The sequence below is a fragment of the Rana temporaria genome, chromosome 1, assembly GCF_905171775.1.
Source record: "Rana temporaria chromosome 1, aRanTem1.1, whole genome shotgun sequence".
NCBI classification, from domain to species: domain Eukaryota; kingdom Metazoa; phylum Chordata; class Amphibia; order Anura; family Ranidae; genus Rana; species Rana temporaria.
In genome coordinates, this window is record NC_053489.1 from 73193981 (window position 1) to 73212768 (window position 18788).

General features: G+C 41.7%; 1 protein-coding gene across 1 annotated transcript in view; it reads left to right on the top strand.

Annotated features, from left to right (window-relative positions):
* The window catches only part of ITGA2 (integrin subunit alpha 2), a 232354-nt gene that overhangs the window by 68284 nt on the left and 145282 nt on the right, over nucleotides 1-18788 (top strand). The window lies entirely within an intron of this gene.

Sequence of the window (18788 nt, forward strand, 5' to 3'; positions counted from 1 at the left end):
TTTATTGCTTTTGAATTCCCATAGTTTTGTATGGGAAGAGAAACAGTTTTGAAGTGGACAACAGCCAGTCCGCACTGGCTTAAAATCTGTTACTTTGCCCATTTAGGCCAACGGGATGAGTTCCCTTGATAAGACAACCTCCTTCCCAAAGACGCATACCTTCTCTCTGCTTAAAGAAAGATTTGAGGTATGGATAATTTTACATAGTTACATTGATCCAGCTTTGACCAGCTTGGATAGCTGTGGGATCCCTCTTGAAGCTGGATACCACTGTAGTAGGCAGTTCTAATACATGATCTACACTAGTTTCCAGGTCTTGTGCCAAGTGGCTGTCCTGCTGCTTACTGAACACTGGAAGTTGGTCGCTGGGCACAGGTGCCATTCAGAGAATGCTTTGCATTTTGTCAATGAATGCAAAGCATTATCTGATTGGATACAGTGGAGAGTATGAAATTACCGTCCCACCAATACACCTTCTACAATCAGAGACCAGTTTGCAAGCATTGAGAAAATGCCAAGTTTCCCCTGAATAATGTGTTTGCCAATTGGCCCACTGATCAGCCTGTTTAGTAAGCAGCAGGAGTGGAGATCACTGTAAAGATCACTGAAATTGTGATATCTACTACAGTGATTTCCAGCTTCTAGAGGGATCCCACAAGTATGGTATATGCATAGTTACATTGGTCAAAATTGGACCACTATAACTATGTAAAAATATTTATACCTGGAATTCTTTAACAATTAACTTTTTATCTGCAAGAGCCCTCTACAATACCTTGTACTTCCAGGTATGAGGGAGAATGTGACATGCTCTCCTTCCTCCCATGATGCAGTGGTTAGCATGAAAAAGAGGGGTGTGCTGCACTAGTTCGATAAATAGTAAAGCGGCTACTAAAATGTTATACAACACTAATAATAATGGTCAAAGGAAGAGCTGCGCTGTTGTAAACTAAAATGTGACACTAGTGATAATGAAGTGCTAGATAACTATAAATTAAAATTATGAAACACTGACTGAGTGAAACAAATTATATCTGTAAATAGGTCTGTGAGACCTCAATAGGATAACAAGCAGGGGTTAATTCCTAAATTAGGTAGAAACCTGAGAATTATCAAGTGAATAAATAGCAGTCCGTGTGAACAAACCAAAAAAAAAACCTTAGGAATACCATTAACGAAGCGTCAAAGGTAAAAAATGTGAATATAATAAAAATCAATGCAGAGTGTCCATATAAACTTAAATATCCCCAGTGTTCAACGAATCCAATAGTCCAGGAAAAAGTGCTGACAGGATAGTGCCTCCACCAAACAATAACACTGCCGCTTACCATATGGACGTGATCTCTAATTATAGGAGATCAATATACGCATATGGTAGATATCCCAGCCTGGGGTCTCTATTGGTAGCAAAAACCCCTCAGTGTGGTTCAATATTGCATAGAAGATGTCTCACAACATATCAATCCAGGATGCACCACATAAAAAAAGGAAGGGACTAGCATAGCGTAAAACCCTTAAAAATTTAATAAGTAGCATAAAAATGAACACTTACATCGAAGAAGTGAGATAAGGCATTTAAAAATACAATCGAGCCGGCTGGCTCTTAGATTCATCAGCCCGTATCTTCCGGGTCTGGCACACAACGTGGTGACGTCAGAATGTCGTTCCTCCCAATGTTTCGTCACTAGAGGGACGTGGTGTGTATTTTATATGCCTTAGCTCACTTCTTCGATGTAAGTGTTCATTTTTATGTTACGTATTAAATTTTTAAGGGTTTTACGCTATGCTAGTCCCTTCCTTTTTTTATGTGGTGCATCCTGGATTGCTACATTGTTTGAGACATCTTCTATGCAATATTGAACCACACTGAGGGATTTTTGCTACCAATAGAGACAACAGGCTGGGATATCAACCATATGCACATATTGATCTCCTATAATTAGAGATCACGTCCATCAGGTAAGCGGCAGTGTTATTGTTTGGTGGAGGCACTATCCTGTGAGCACTTTTTCCTGGACTATTGGATTCTTGAACACTGGGGATATTTAAGTTTATATGGACACTCTGCATTCATTTTTATTATATTCAAATTTTTTACCTTTGACGCTTCATTCATGGTATTACTAAGGGGTTTTTTTTGGTTTGTTCACACGGACTGCTATTTATTCACTTGATAATTCTCAGGTTTCTACCTAATTTAGGAATTAACCCATTCTTGTTATCCTATTGAGGTCTCACAGACCTATTTACAGATATCATTTATTTCACTTAGTCGGTGTTTCATAATTTTAATTGATATTTATCTAGCACTTCATTATCACTAGTGTCACATTTTAGTTTACAACATGCAGTGGTTAGCGCCTAAGCAGCCATGGGTGAGGCCCAAGAACTGACAGATGGGAACATGGAAAAGTCAATTGAACAGTGCAAACTCACCACTCCACATACAGAGATTACACAAGGCTTGCAAATTTTGGCTCCAGAAGGTAAAAAGTTCCCAGGGAGGAACATGGGGAAGGGTATATGACAATGGGTTTTTCTGAAAAGAACTTTGGGTACCTATGGAAATTCTTGGGGGGGAATCACGTGACCAATTTTAACACAGAGAATTGTGAAAGAGTGATGGTCCACTGGTTGCATGTGGCTAATTATGAGTCGCTGACCATGTGATTGAGCAATGTAAGAATGCAGACATATGAAATAATCACAAACAGCACTCTTTTGGGAGTTCATGATATTATACAGGCCAGATCTTCAACTAAAGCTGTATTCAATATTCTGCATAGGTCTGCCTCAACTCTTCCTCCCTTTAGAAATTAGCGCTGTAGATACGGTTCTGATTTCATCACCCCCTCCTGACAAATCTCTACATGAGGGAATGTATTCTATGGAGAATGAAGAATTTCTATATATGTGATATATGATATGCCCAGTATGTAATCTAGGCAATGATGTTATTCTTGCTAATAGGAAACAGGCTCATGTATGGTTTTAATTTTTTTGGCATAGAGAATGAAATTCACACTAGAAAATCAGCTGTAAGTGAAGCATTCAGCTATTCAGCATCATCCAACAGTGAGAGGAGTGCCGGAACAGAACTGACTCACATTACGTAGAATAACGTCAGTCCTTCATAGCAGTACCAGGTGTTACATACATTGACTTTGCCTCTATCAGATTGTTATAATTTCACCTGCCAAGACCAATTTCACAAAAAATCGGATTCAGCTTCCTTTACTGCCTGGGGAACTGCAGATAGAGACATGCAGGCGCTCAGGCTTATTTATTGAGCTTTATCCTATCTCATATCTTGTGTTTCCTATCATGTGCTGTAATATGATCAATGTATGTATGCTTACTGTATACTGTACTGTAAAACATTGTGAAATTTGATGGTGCAATTAAAAATAAATATAAAAGTAATAATAGATCAAAAGATCTATATTATTACATTTTTTTTTACATATTCTGAACTTGCCTTGCCATCACTTCATATTGAAAGGACATGATTCAAGTCATCAGCTCCATGACCCATGGGTTTCCCCGCATTCAATTCGCATGACATGAGATTGTGACCAGCTCTCTATGGAGCTGGTTCACATATCTTCTTTGCAGCTGTGGAGTGGCTTGCACAGGGTAACAATTTGGTTCTGATTCATCCCTGAAATGTGGAACAGGGACGTACCAGACCCCTTCTGTGAGCCGCATCCAGCAGCAGTGTGAACCCAGCCTTATGCCGCATACACACGACCGTTTTTCGGGTTGTAAAAAATTAAGTTTTTTTTTATGTCATTAAAAACGATCATGTGTGGGTTCCAGAGCATTTTTCACGATGTAAAAAATGGGCATTAAAAATTTAGAACATGCTCTAATTTTTCACGTAATTTTTAACGTTGTCGTTTTTAACGTCGTAAAATATGGTCCTGTGTGGGCTTTAACGACGTGAAAAAAACGCACATGCTCAGAAGCAAGTGATGAGATGGGAGCACTCATTCTGGTAAAACGAGCATTCGTAATGGAGTAAGCACATTCATCACGCTGTAGCAGACTGAAAAGCGCATATCGTCTTTTACTAACATGAAATCAGCAAAAGCAGCCCCAAGGGTGGCGCCATCCAAATGGAACTTCTCCTTTATAGTGGCGTTGTACGTGTTGTACGTCACCGCGCTTTGCTAGAGCATTTTTTTCACAATCGTGTGTAGGCAAGGCTGGTTTAACGTTCGGGTTGAAAAAAAAAAAAATTCTAGACCATTCAAAATTTCATTTTTTTACATCCCGAAAAACGGTCGTGTGTACGCGGCATTAATGTTACATAGTTAGTCAGGTTGAAAAAAAGTCCATCTAGTTCAACCAAAAATAAATAAATAATAATAATAATAATTCAATCCCATATACACAAACTTATGTCCACAGTTGATTCAGAGGAAGGCAAAAAACCCCAGCAAAGCATGATCCAATTTGCTACTGCAGGGGGAAAAATTCCTTCCTGATCCCCGAGAGGCAATCGGATTTTCCCTGCATCAACTTTACCTATAATTGTTAGTATCTAGTTATATTCTGTACTAGGGATGAGCTTTGTGTTCGAGTCAAACTCACGTTCGATCGTTCGTCGAATTACAAACGTTTTGGGCCACACTATATAAGGCTGCCTGGAAGTCGGCCTTGTGTAGTGTGTTGGTGGTTTACAGAGAGAGACAGAGAGAGAGAGAGAGTGTGTCATTTTTTGGAGTTAGAAGAGGCAGACAGGCAGGCTAGTCAGATAGAGGATATATATGCATCCCAGGTGTTGTGTATATATATATATATATTTATACACTGTATTGAGTTTAGCTAGATACGCTCTTCCTAATATACTGACAGGCAGGCAGGTGATTGTCCTAGCTGCAGTATTTTCACTTGGTGTACTATCTGCATCCTCTGCACAGTGTGCACCTAAAGCTACGTCAATAGATTTGCTGGTGTTCTCCTATTAATTCCTACAGGCAGTGATCTTCTCATATTAATACCACAGGCAGGGGATCATTCTGCAAGTATTTTCACGTGGTGTGCTGTGTCCTCTGCACAGTGTGCACCTAAAGCTACGTCAAAAGATTTGCTTGTGTTCTGATATTAATTCCTACAGGCAGGGATCTGCTCATATTAATACCACAGGCAGGGGATCATTCTGCAAGTATTTTCACGTGGTGTGCTGTGTCCTCTGCACAGTGTGCACCTAAAGCTATGTCAATAGATTTGCTGGTGTTCTCATATTAATTCCTACAGGCAGGGATCTGCTCATATTAATACCACAGGCAGGGGATCATTCTGCAAGTATTTTCACGTGGTGTACTGTGTCCTCTGCACAGTGTGCACCTAAATCCACGTGAATACAATTGCTGTTGTTGTCATATTAATACCACCGGCAGTGGCTGATCAGCAAGTATTTTCACTGCCCCCATTCCTGCGCCCACCAAGCCTCTTCTTAATTTGTTTGCCCTTCTCTGTACTTTCTCCAGTTCCCCAATATCATTTTTGAGAACTGGTGCCCAAAACTGAACTGCATATTCTAGATGAGGTCTTACTAATGATTTGTACATGGGGGAAATTATATATCTCTCTCTGGAGTCCATACCTCTCTTACAAATAATAAAGGGTTTTGCTCGCTTTGGAAACCACAGCTTGGCATTGCTTGCCATTATTGAGCTTATGATCTACTAAAACCCCCAGATCCTTCTCCACCATTGATTCTCCCAGTTCTATTCCCCCTAGTATGTATGATGCATGCATATTCTTAGCCCCCAAGTGCATAACTTTACATTTATCTACATTAAACCTCATTTGCCACTTATCGTATTTTTCGCTCCATAAGACTCACCTAAATTTTAGAGGAGGGAAATATGGTGAACGAAATGGTGTACTAAAATATTTTATAAAATGTAACAGAATAATATTTCTACACTGACAACCAATGTAAGGGGGCACCCTACACTGATCCCCAATGTAACTGGGACATTTACATGACCTTAACACAACAGGAGTGTTTGCATATTGAGACATGTACACTGACCAGTGATGTAAATGGTGAATTTACAGTAACCCCCCCCCCCCATCTCTCTACTAATCTCTGCATTTTTATCTCCCTCTCAGTACAACATTGCCCCTCTAACTCATCTGCTAACCTCTATCCCCCAAACCCCTACTCTGCTAACCTCTGCAATCCAACCCCTCCTTCCCATTGAACTCTGCACACCTCTGCTTACCTCCTCTGCACTTCAAACCCGCCTCTTTGATCCCCTTTACATGCCCCCTATACTCACCTGTATGCTGTTCACACCTTCTAGGTTAGCGGCATGCAGAGGTGTGACCTTAATTTGCATTTACATATCAATGACGATCCTGTGGGGGTTAAATAAAGAACAATACCCTTTTGTTTCTCTCCCTGTACCAGCTGAAGGCAGCGGAGAAACAGGATTTAGCTGGGGCAGAGGGATGCATAGGGCATTGTTCCGCCGCCGAAACGATCCCCTTTTAGCGGCTCTCCTGGTCAGTATTCGCTCCATAAGACGCACACACATTTCCCCCCGTTTTTTTAGGGGGAAAAAGTGTGTCTTATGGAGCGAAAAATACGGTAGTTGCCCAATTAGACAGAGCATTGAGGTCGGCTTGTAAATTGGAGACATTCTATAAGGACGTTATTCCCCTGAATAGCTTGGTGTCATCTGCAAAGACAGAAATGGGACTTTTGATCCCAGGCTAGGGATGAGCCGAACACCCCCACGTTCGGTTCGCACCAGAACCTGCGAACAGACCAAAAGTTTGTGTGAACTTTAGAACCCCATTGAAGTCTATGGGACTCAAACATTTGAAATCTAAAGTGCTAATTTTAAAGGCTAATATGCAAGTTATTGTCCTAAAAAGTGATTGGGGACCCAGGTCTTGCCCCAGGGGACATGTATCAATGCAAGTAAAAGTTTTAAAAACTCTTGTGTGATCCATGTTTGTTAGATTTGATACAGGTGGTAAACGTGGATATGACCTAGCTGTAGTCTACCTCTGAAATACATTTGTCATGGGATTTCCATGTTGTGGATGGTTTCAGCCAAATAAAGAACTCTTTTCACTAAGAACAGGGTCTGAATATTGTGGTAACGCACTTTGCACAGTGATGCGTTGTGGCGCTGTTCATTTTGAATGGCACCTCAGTGTATAAAAGTGTCTATACTGTATATATATATATATATATATATATATATATATATATATATAGCAACCCTTTTTAGTAGGGAAGTTAAACCCCTCGCCGGGTTATTTTTACCATTGGGGAAATTTCACTTCACTTCCTGTGCCAAAGATGCAGGAAGTTGGAGGAAATTTTCCAAATTGAGGGCACCCCCCCCCCCCCAGTCAGCTGTCCCCAAAACAGGTAACCCTACTGGAGACTTACCCTTATCTCTTGTTCTGGGGACAATGGTTACCAGTACAAATTCAAGGTTGACCCTTCCCAATGGAAACTTCCACTCTATCACCCCCCCCCCCCCAAAAAAAAAAGAGGGGTTTGCTTAGGGATAAACTTTCAGGCAATACAAAAATGCTGCAGGGCACCACAACAAGAGAAGACACAGTACTGTCCATTCCTAAAAAAATTGTCTGGTGCAATGTTGGTGATGTTTGAACATTCAAAATGAAAGATCTGCCTTAACACACCGCATGCTAATTCATGTTAATGTGTGCACATTTATGCATCCTAAAGTTGTGAACCAAGCCTAAAAGACAAAGTCAAATTAGTTATTTTGCTCGGTCCATGCTACCTTGGGACAGAGGTTCTGGGCAGTAAAGGACAGAGGTTCTGGGGGGAATAGGAGTGGTTCCTTACATTTTGGATTTTGAGCCTGGGCATGCATGATACAACTGAGGCCCTTGGAACCTGGACCTTATGTGGCAGTTATTGAAGATGTTTTCCAGAGTTACTGTCTAAAGTGAGTGGACCATTCTGACGTGGACGGTTTCACTGTAGATTTGCAATTTATAATTGGGCTAGCATATTTCTGAAATGCTATAGATGGGGATTTATAGAACATAAACCCCACAATTCCCCTGGGGAAGCCCCCTGTGGGCAAGACGCATTGGGGCTTCCTTGATGTATTATCTTTTATTTATCTGCACCAACACTTCATTGAACCGAATAAAGATCATGTTTTACAGTATTTGGCACCAACATTCACAAATGGTGGACTCTTATAGTTACATATAGGCGAGGTTGAAAAAAGACACAAGTCCATCACGTCTAACCTATGTGTGTGATTTTATGTCAGTATTACATTATATATCCCTGTATGTTGTGGTTGTTCAGGTGCTTATCTAATTGTTTTTTTAAATTATCGATGCCCCCCGCTGAGACCACTGCCTGTGGAAGGGAATTCCACATCCTAACCGCTCTTAAAGTAAAGAACCCTCTACGCAGTTTAAGATTAAACCGCTTTTCTTCTAGTTTTAGTAAATGGTGGCATGTCTTAATTAATTCCCTTTCGCTGAAAAGTTTTATCCCTATTGTGGGGTCATCCGTATTGTATTTGTACATTGAAATTCAATCCCCTCTCCAGCGTTTCCTTTCCAGAGAGAGCAAGTTCAGTGCTCATAACTTTTCCTCATAACTAATGTGATCCAGTCCCTTTATTAGTTTTTTTGCCCTTCTATGGACTCTCTCCAGTTTCAGCACATCCTTCCAGAGGACTGGTGCCCAGAACTGGACAGCATACTCCAAGTGTGACCGGACCAGAGTCTTGTAGGGTGGGAGAATTATTGTTTTATCTCTGGAGTTAATCCCCTTTTTAATGCATGCTGATATTCTTTTTGTTTTGCTTGCAGCAGTTTGGCATTGCATGCATTCGCTGACCTGTCATCTACTAGGACCCCCAGGTCCTTTTCCATCCTAGATTCCCCTCATAGGTCCGTCCCCCCCCCCCCCCCAGTGAGTAGATTGCATTCATGTTTTTACCACCAAATGCATTATTTTCCATTTTTCTACATTAAACCTCATTTGCCATGTAGTTAGTTGCCCATCCCGTTAATTTGTTCAGAACTTCTTGCAAAGTTTCTACATCCTGCAGAGAAGTTTTTGCCCTGCTTAGCTTAGTATAGTCCGCAAATACAGAGATTGAGCTGTTTATCCCATCCTCCAAGTCGTTTACAAATAATTTAAATAGGTTTGGTCCAGGACAGAACACTGGGGGACCCCATTTTGCACTTTCCATCATATTTGCATTTCTCAATGATCAATCTGGGTTTATCAAGCTATTTGCATTTCTATTGTATTCATCCAATTACATTTTAACCTAATAAAGCCGTTTTAAATTTGCTTGTATAAGTGTTTCTTTGAGAGACCACCCACCTTTAAAGTCCCGTTACTTTGAGTTTTCCGAGATTTCTCAAAATTAACGTATTTATTGGTTTATAATACACACTGAAAAAAGGGGGAAAATCACAGGTGCGTGTTATACGCCGATAGTGTACCTCAGAGAGGGACGAGCGCCGCCGGAATTCACAGAGCCGTCATCTCCTGTTTACTCGGCTCTCACGTCACATAAACGGTCCCGTCTCCGCCACCGGAATTGGACCAGTGTTCTGTCTATCACAGGAGCTGGTCCAATGCCAATAGCGGAGGTGGGACTGTGTGTGTGACTGCCGGCTGAGAGTTGAATGAGAGCCGAGTAAACAGGAGATGACGGCTCTGTGATTTCCTGCACTGTTCAGGCTGCATTGATGGGAGATGGGGAGGCTGCAGATAGGCACTAATCAGGCTACATTGATGGGCACTGACCCTTATTTTAAATTAAAGTTGTTTATTTAAAAAAATAAATCCTGAATCTTCCGTCTTAAAATGAAGGTGCGAGTTATACTCCTGTGCGTTTTATACGCTGATCAATACGTGTAGTTCTTTTAGGATATGGTGGCATACCCCGGGTATTATACCAATAAATTATGAGGGCCAAGACAAGAGTGAGAATAACTTTACTCTAATAAAACTTCCACAATGCTTTGCATCCAATAAATATTTAATCTCACATTCACAAATTTCCAAATCCATGAATGATTTTAACCACTTAAGGACCGCCTCCTGCAGATATACGTCGGCAGAACGGCATGGCTGGGCACAAGCACGTACCTGTAAGTCCTCTTTAAGTGCCCAGCCGTTGGTCGCGGGAGCGCGGCGCAGTTCGAAAGCTCCACGGCCACATGACCCGTGGACCCGATCGCCGCCGGAGTCCCGCGATCAGTCCCCATTCTTCACAGTGGCAGCTTCATTGATCGTGTGTTCCCTAATATAGGGAAACACGATCAATGACATCACATGTCCAGCCCCTCCCCCCTACAGTTAGAAAAACATATGAGATCACACATAACCCCTACAGCGCCCCCTAGTGGTTAACTCCTAAACTGCACTGTCATTTTCACAGTAAACAATGCATTTTTATAGCATTTTTTGCTGTAAAAATTACAATGGTCCCAAAAATGTGTCAAAATTGTCTGATGTGTCCGCCATAATGTCACAGTCACGAAAAAAATCGCTGATCACCGCCATTAGTAGTAAAAAATAAAAAATGAATAAAAATGCAATAAAACTATCTCCTATTTTGTAAACGCTATAAATTTTGCGCAAACCAATCGATAAACACTTATTGCGATTTTTTTTTACCAAAAATAGGTAGTAGAATACGTATCGGCCTAAACTGAGGAAAAAAATAGTTTTTTTATATCTTTTTGGGGGATATTTATTATAGCAAAAAGTAAAAAATATTGAATTTTTTACAAAATTGTCACTCTATTTTTGTTTATAGCGCAAAAAATAAAAACCGCAGAGGTGATCAAATACCACCAAAAGAAAGCTCTATTTATGGGAAAAAAAGGACGCCAATTTTGTTTGGGAGCCACGTCGCACGACAGTTAAAGCGACGCAATGCCGAATCGCAAAAACTGGCCAGGTCCTTTACCTGCATAAAGGTCTGGGTCTTAAGTGGTTAAACTCAAATATAGATTACTGCTAAACAGCAAATACAGATAATAATTATAGTTATATATAAGGTATGTCTATGGCTTCAGCTACATGGGTGATTTTTATCAGCTTGTCCACACTACTAAAATCATTAGTGATTAATCACTAGGAGTGGTGAACTGATGCAACAAATGGCTTTCTGTTGAACACCGTCACCAACCTTCAATGGAGGAGTTAAAGAAATGCCCCCAAATAAAAAGACAAACATTAAATGACATCATGGGGCTGATGATACACCTTTTTGCAAAATTTCAACACAAAAAAAACGAAATAAGCACACTTGAAAGTTGTCTGCAGATAGTTAATAGCCGTTACAAAGTAAATACAGAATGTGATTCATAGAACATGCCCGTCTCATGAAGGACGCAGGAAGTGTGTATCATGTTTGACACATTACTACTGTAGTTACACATTTACCGGCTGTTCTGTAGCATAGACATCATTCACGGATTGGAAAGTGAAAACAGCATACAGCACACATTGAGGACATGTCCACAAATCTTCTACTCATTCTTCATTGTCTGCTTCCTCCTTCTTCATTGTTTGCTTCCTCCTTATTCATGTGTGTTTTCTTAAAGTAAAACTAAAGGCATTTTTTTTTTATTATAATCCCTGTCCGTTTTTGTTTTTTTTGCCACCTGTGTCCTATTGAGGAGATTTCTCTTCACTTCCTCTCCCATAGTGAAAACAGGAAGTGAGAACAAATCCTTCCAAAGTTAGAGAATTTCTGGTTGTCACCAGCGTCATCATTGAATGATCCACCCCTCTGTTGTCTGTTTTGGGAACAACCCAAAATTTGGCATTTTCTTTCATTTTCAATTTTGTTGATAGCAGTAAAAATGATACTCCTCAGAGAGGGTGAAAATCTTTAACAGGAGCACAGATTGTAAATAAACCTGACAGAATTTCTAATTCCTCTCTACTCGGACTTTTGTTTATACTTTAAGACCAAAAAAATACTCTCTTTTGCTCTCAGTCTTCACCTTTCGATTGCTCTCAGCCTTCTCCAAATCTCCGAATTCCTTTGATTTTGTTGCTGTGATCTGCCTTCCTGTTAGAGGGGGAATACAGTAGTGCAGCATTTAGGGGGTTAACCACTTGCCGTCAGGACGGCGCGATCCCGCAAATCGCTGCAGGTGTTCTTCCACACCTTTAAGGGCGATAGCAGACACACCCGCTGTACGGCGGGGGACCTGATGTGCATGTCCGCCGGCCACCCGGGTTCGCGGGCACAAGAGCCAGAAAGGGGATCTGTGTGTATGTAAACACACAGGGCCAGATTCACGTAGCCCGGGCGCAGCGTAACGTTACACCGCCGCAAATTTTCTGTCTAAGTGCCGATCCACAAAGCACTTACCTGGAAATTTGCGGCGATGTATCGTAAATCCGTCCGGCGCAAGGCGGGCCAATTCAAATGGGGCGGGTACCATTTAAATTAGGCGCGCTCCCGTGCTGGACGTACTGCGCATGCTCCCGACGCAAATTTCCCAACGTGCTTTGCGCGAAATTACGACGCGCCAACGTTTTGTGAATCGCGACGTGAAAAAAAGACTTGCGCCGGGAAAAAGAAAACATTTAAAAAAAATTCAAAAGCGACGCGGGAAAGACGGGTATACTTTTACATGGTGGAGTAATTTTCCACTTTGTAAAAGGTGCCCTATCTTTGCGACGGCAAACTAACACTCGCGGCGACGTAACGTCGGGAAAAAGCTTTGTGGATCGCCGTAACTCCTAATTTGCATACCCGACGCTGGTTTACGACGCAAACTCCCCCCAGCGGCGGCCGCGGTACTGCATCCTAAGATCCAAAAGTGTTAAACTATTACACCTGTCGGATCTTAGGGATATCTATGCGTAACTGATTCTATGAATCAGTCGCATAGATAGAAACAGGGATACGACGGCGTATCAGGAGAAACGCTGTCGTATCCCTTTTGTGAATCTGGCCCACAGATCCCATTCTGACATGGGAGAATAGACAGATCTGTTGAAGAGTCTGAAGAGACAGATGCAATGATCGCTGTATAAATGTCAATGGTCCCAAAAATAGTGTCAAAAGTGTCCGATCTGTCTGCTGCAATGTTGGCGTCCCGCTAAATATCGCAGATCACCGCCATTACTAGTAAAAAAAAAAAATTGTAAAAATGCCATAAATCTAATCCTTATTTTGTAGACGCTATAACTTTTGCACAAATCATTATAAGCTTGCGATTTTTTTTTTACTAAAAATATGTAGAAGAATATATATATCGGCCTAAACTGATGAAGAAATTTTTTTTAATTTTTTGGGGATATTTATTATAGTAAAAAGTAAAACATATATTTATTTTTTCAAAATTTACGTTCTTTTTTTGTTTATAGTACAAAAAATAAAAATCTGCAGAGGTGATCAAATACCACCAAATGAAGGCTCTAATTGTGGGGAATTTAAAATATATAAAGGATATTTTGTTTGGGAACAAAATAGGGGATAGTTTATGGCATTTTTATTATTATTATTATTATTATTATTATTTTTACTGGTAATGGCGGCGATCTGCGTTTTGTTTTTTTGGACTGCGACATTATGGCGGACACATTGGACACTTTTGACACTATTTTGCGACCATTGTTATTTATACAATATAAAATGCTATAAAAATGCACTGATTACTGTGTAAATTACACTGGCAGGGAAGGGGTTAAACACTAGGGGGGTGAAGGAGTTAAAAGGTTTGTAAAGGTACAATTTTTCCTAAATAGCTTCCTTTACCTTAGTGCAGTCCTCCTTCACCTACCTCATCCTTCGATTTTGCTTTTAAATGTCCTTATTTCTTCTGAGAAATCCTCACTTCCTGTTCTTCTGTCTGTAACTCCACACAGTAATGCAAAGCTTTCTCCCTGGTGTGGAGTGTCGTACTCGCCCCCTCCCTTGAACTACAGGAGAGTCAGGACACTCTCTACGTTGCAGATAGAGAAAGGTGCTGTGTGTTAGTGGGCGTCCTGACTCTCCTGTAGTCCAAGGGAGGGGGCGAGCACGACACTATACACCAGGGAGAAAGCCTCGCATTACTGTGTGGAGTTACAGACAGAAGAACAGGAAGAGAGGATTTCTCAGAAGAAATAAGGACATTTAAAAGCAAAATCGAAGGATGAGGTAAGTGAAGGAAGCTATTTAGGGGAAACAATTGTACCTTTACAACCCCTTTAAGTGTGTCCTAGGGAGTGATTCTAACTGTAGGGGGGCTGGGCTACTAGTGACACAACAGTGATCACTGCTCCCTATAACAGGGAGCAGTAGATCACTGTCCTGTCGCTAGCAGAACAGGGAAATGCCTTGTTCTACCTCTCGTGAGACGATCACAGGCACCCAGTGGACATCGGCAGGGGCACGAGTGGCCGCACGGTGGCAAATTCAAAGGAATGTACAGGTACGTTGCTTTGCGCAGCCGTGCCATTCTGCTGATCTATGGGCAGCTTTACACAATGCACTGTAGCCCGCCTTAAGGCAGCACATAGAAAACAATTGTTTGTTTGTTCTGGTGTGGAACCTGCGTTGATGTTTGCAGATTAGCTGAGCTGAAGTGATGTGAGCGAGTCCTCAATGTATGGCATCATTGTGACTAATATCCTGTGTCTTGAACCCTGTGGAATGTTGTAAATGGTTAACTAGTCTGGATACAAATATTGCATAATCTATGAACCAAACCGTCTGTTTACTAGGAAGCCGGATGTTGCGTGGTTGTTTAGTTCAGTATAGAAGTATAGACATAACATAATGAGTCAGGATGTTATTCACTGTTGCACGCCATACGAACATACAGAGAGTATGCAGGCCAGAAAACTATAAATACTGAAGTATGAAATTGTTTATATTTATTCTGTTTTATTGGGATGTGTGATTTTCTGTTGATTATAGACCAAAAGGCCTGTCCACACTTCAGCAGCTTCCTTCAATGATATAAGGGTTAGAATCTCTGACAGCATACTGTGACTGTCTGTGGTCTCCTGTTCTAGTGACAACGCCTCCCCTCATTTATTTTCCTGCAGTCCCAGGGCTAAGAAGTGCAGTGAAATCTCATTAATGTGGTTATAAAGGCAGAAGTTTTTTTTTAATCTTGATGCATTCTATGGCTGCCGTTGCTGTCAATCAAAGTCAGCTAGCCAATCAGGGGAGAGAGGGGCGGGCCGGGTCGGGGGTCCATGTCTGAATGGACACAGGGAGCTGTGACTCAGCTTGAGTGCTCCCATAGCAAGCTGTGATTTTAAATTACTTTTTTTCCTTCAGAAATTACACTTTGTGCAGGGACAGTTCTAAGCACGGGAAACACACGCTACTTCACAGGCATACTATACATACCCCCTAGGTACGGAATATTTCACTTTTATTGTTTCACTTTAAGCATGATTAAAAATACTGGGCCAGATTCACAAAAGAGATACGACGGAGTATCTCCTGATACGCCGTCGTATCTCTGTGATCCGCCCGTCCTAACTATGCGGCTGATTCATAGAATCAGTTCCGCATAGATAGCCCCAAGATCCGACAGGTGTAATTGACTTACACTGTCGGATCTTAGGATGCAATTCTATGCCGGCCGCTAGGTGGCGAGGCCATTGCGGTCGGCGTAGAATATGCAAATGACTAGTTACGGCGATCCACGAAGTTCTGCGCGTTCGTCGCAATCCCGTACGTCGCCGCTAGTCGGTTTTTCCTGTCACAAAGTTACACCTGCTTTAACATGGCTTATCTTTAGATAAGCCATGTTAAAGTATGGCCGTCGTTCCCGCGTCGAATTTCGAATTTTTTTTTTGCGTAAGACGTCCGGGAATACGAAACGCCGTTACGCACGTCGCAGTTAAAAAAAAACATCGGGGCGCCGTAATTATGCGCAAAGCACGTCGGGAAATTTGAACACGGAGCATGCGCAGAACATTCGGCGCGGGAACGCGCCTAATTTAAAGGGTGCCCGCCCCATTTGAATTAGGCGGGCTTGCGCCGATCGCATTTACGTTACACCGCCGCAAGTTTACAGGTAAGTGCTTTGTGAATCAGGCACTTACGCTGTAAACTTGCGGCGGTGTAACGTAAATCAGATAACGCGCAACGTAAGTGTCTGTGAATCTGGCCCACTGCTCCCGAAAAAACGGCCGTTTTTAAAACACCAAACACTTTTTATGACAATAATTTGCATATTAGCCTTTAAAATTAGCACTTTAGATTTCAAACGTTCGATAGACTTTAACAGGGTTCTAAAGTTCACACAAACTTTTGGTCTGTTTGCAGGTTCTGGTGCCATGTAAACTTTTTTACCATCTGTGTATCATAGGGGAAATGTATCTTCACTTCCTGTCCCATAGCCAAAACAGGAAGTGAGAGGACATTTCTACAAAGTGATGAAATCCCTAGTTGTCACCAGAGCTAGTGTCCTTATTGGAAGATTTCCTCTCTATTATTGTTTCCGGTTTCAGCGCAAAATTTGTGGTTTTCTTTTACTTTCACTTTTGATGATATCGGTAAACAGGACAAATAGGGAGGGTGAATCTCCCTAATGGGGGCACAGACAGCAATAAAAGCTGACAGGTGTTCTAATTCCTCACTCTGTCTCAGGCTACTTTCACATTGGGGCGCTGGGAGCGTCAGCTAGTGGGCGAAAAAGGGTTAAAACCGCCGGCAAAGCGCCGCTGCAGCAGCGCTTTGCTGGTGGTTTAGCGGCGCTGCCCATTGATTCAATGGGCAGGGGCGCTTTAGGAGCATTGTATACACCGCTCCTAGAGCGCCTCAAAGATGCAGCTAGCATAACTTTTTTTTACCACCCTAACAGCGCACCACTCCTCAGGCTTTCACAATGGAGTATCATGTCCTAGGTGGAACCCAGAACCCATCAGCTATGTAGCATATTAAGCCAAAAGCCACATATGATCAAGTTGAATCTAGCTTGGATAGTACTGGAAGAGTTTAAACTTTTTAGTACTGTCTTTTTCCCTTTTGGAAAAATACCCCTTGCTGCCTGTTTTGGTCACCATAACAGGAAGTGATGGGGAATCTCCAAAATGCCATGCGACCCTGATGATGATTTTACCCTTCTCCACATTATCCACAATACAATTGTGTTGTTAAAGCCAATGATGAAAACACATGCAGTTGCGCCCATTTTAAGTTACAGTTAGGGCATTTTTTCAGCAGGAACGTGGGGGAATGCAGTTCTGGTACCTTCAGCAGGTATGCAATGGCAAGAGGTGCCAGGGGTTTATTGTTGCTGGCTGATGGGGATCTATTTTACAGAGTTTATTGTTATCATTAACTAATTCCATATAGATTACTTAGTACTGCAATTATACAGTAAAACCTTGGTTTGCGAGCATAATTCGTTCTAGAAACATACTTGTAATCCAAAGCACTTGTATATCAAAGCATTTTTTTTTACAGGGTATAAAAGAGAAGAGAGGCACCTCTAAGTGTAGCAATACATTGCTAAATGTTGAACCTTCATTAAATGTAACCATATTGCTACACTTAGAGGCTCCTCTCTTCTTTTTTATACTCAATTGTGACATGACGCTACTCTTATATCAAGACATCGCTTGTATACCAAGGCAAAATTTAACCCTTTCATGCCTATGCCTATGTATGACATTTGGTGTTTACAAGTTAAAATCCATATTTTTGGCTAGAAAATTACTTAGAACCCCCAAACATTATATATATATTTTTAGCAGAGAATCTAGAGAATAAAATGGCGATTGTTGCAATATTTTATGTCATACGGTATTTGTGCGGCGGTGTTTTAAACACAACTTTTTGGGAAAAATTTACTTTCATGAATTTTAAAAAAATGAAAAAGTAAAATTAGCCCAATTTTTTTGCATAATGTGAAAGATGATGTTATGCCGAGTAAATAGATACCAAGCATGACACGCTTTATAATTGCACGCACTCGTGGAATGGCGACAAACTACGGTAACTAAAAATCTCCATAGGCGACGCTTTAAACTTTTTTTACGGTTACCAGGTTAGAGTTACAGAGTAGGCCTAGTGCTATAATTATTGCTCTCGCTCTTACGATCGCGGCGATACCTCACATGTGTTATTTGAACACCGTTTTCATATGCGGGCGCGACTTCCGTATGCGCTTTCTTTGCTGCGCAAGCTCGCGGGGAGGGGGGCGCTTTAAAAAATTTTTTTTTTTTGTTTTCTTATTTATTTATTTATTTTTTCTAATATTACATTTTTTTTTTTTTTTTTTTTACATTTTGATCACTTTTATTGCTGTCACAAGGAATGTAAACATCCCTTGTGACAGCAATAGGTCGTGACAGGTACTCTTTATGGAGGGATCGGGGTCTAAAAGACCTCCGAGCCCTCCTTTGCACTTCAAAGTATTCAGATCGCCGAAAACGGCGATTCTGAATACTGTGTACTTTTTTAAATCCGGCGCCATTGGCAGCCGAGAAACCCGGAAGTGACGTCATGACGCCGCTTCCGTGGTTTCAATGCGCACACTGAATCAAAGCCGTTTACGGCTTTGTTTCAGAGCGCGCCGAGACGCTGGAGGCGCCGGATCGTGGATCGGGTCTCCCGGTGGGACGGGAGGCCCGGTCAGAGCGGCGAGAGGCGGCGGGAGGGGGGGGATGTCCCCTCCCGCTCCTCCGGCATAACAACCGAGCGGCTTTTAGCCGCATCGGTTGTTATGTTTGGAAAGCCGATCGCCCGCTCTAAACAACGGTACCGGGATGATGCCTGCGGCTGCAGGCATCATCCCGGTACAACCCCTGAAAG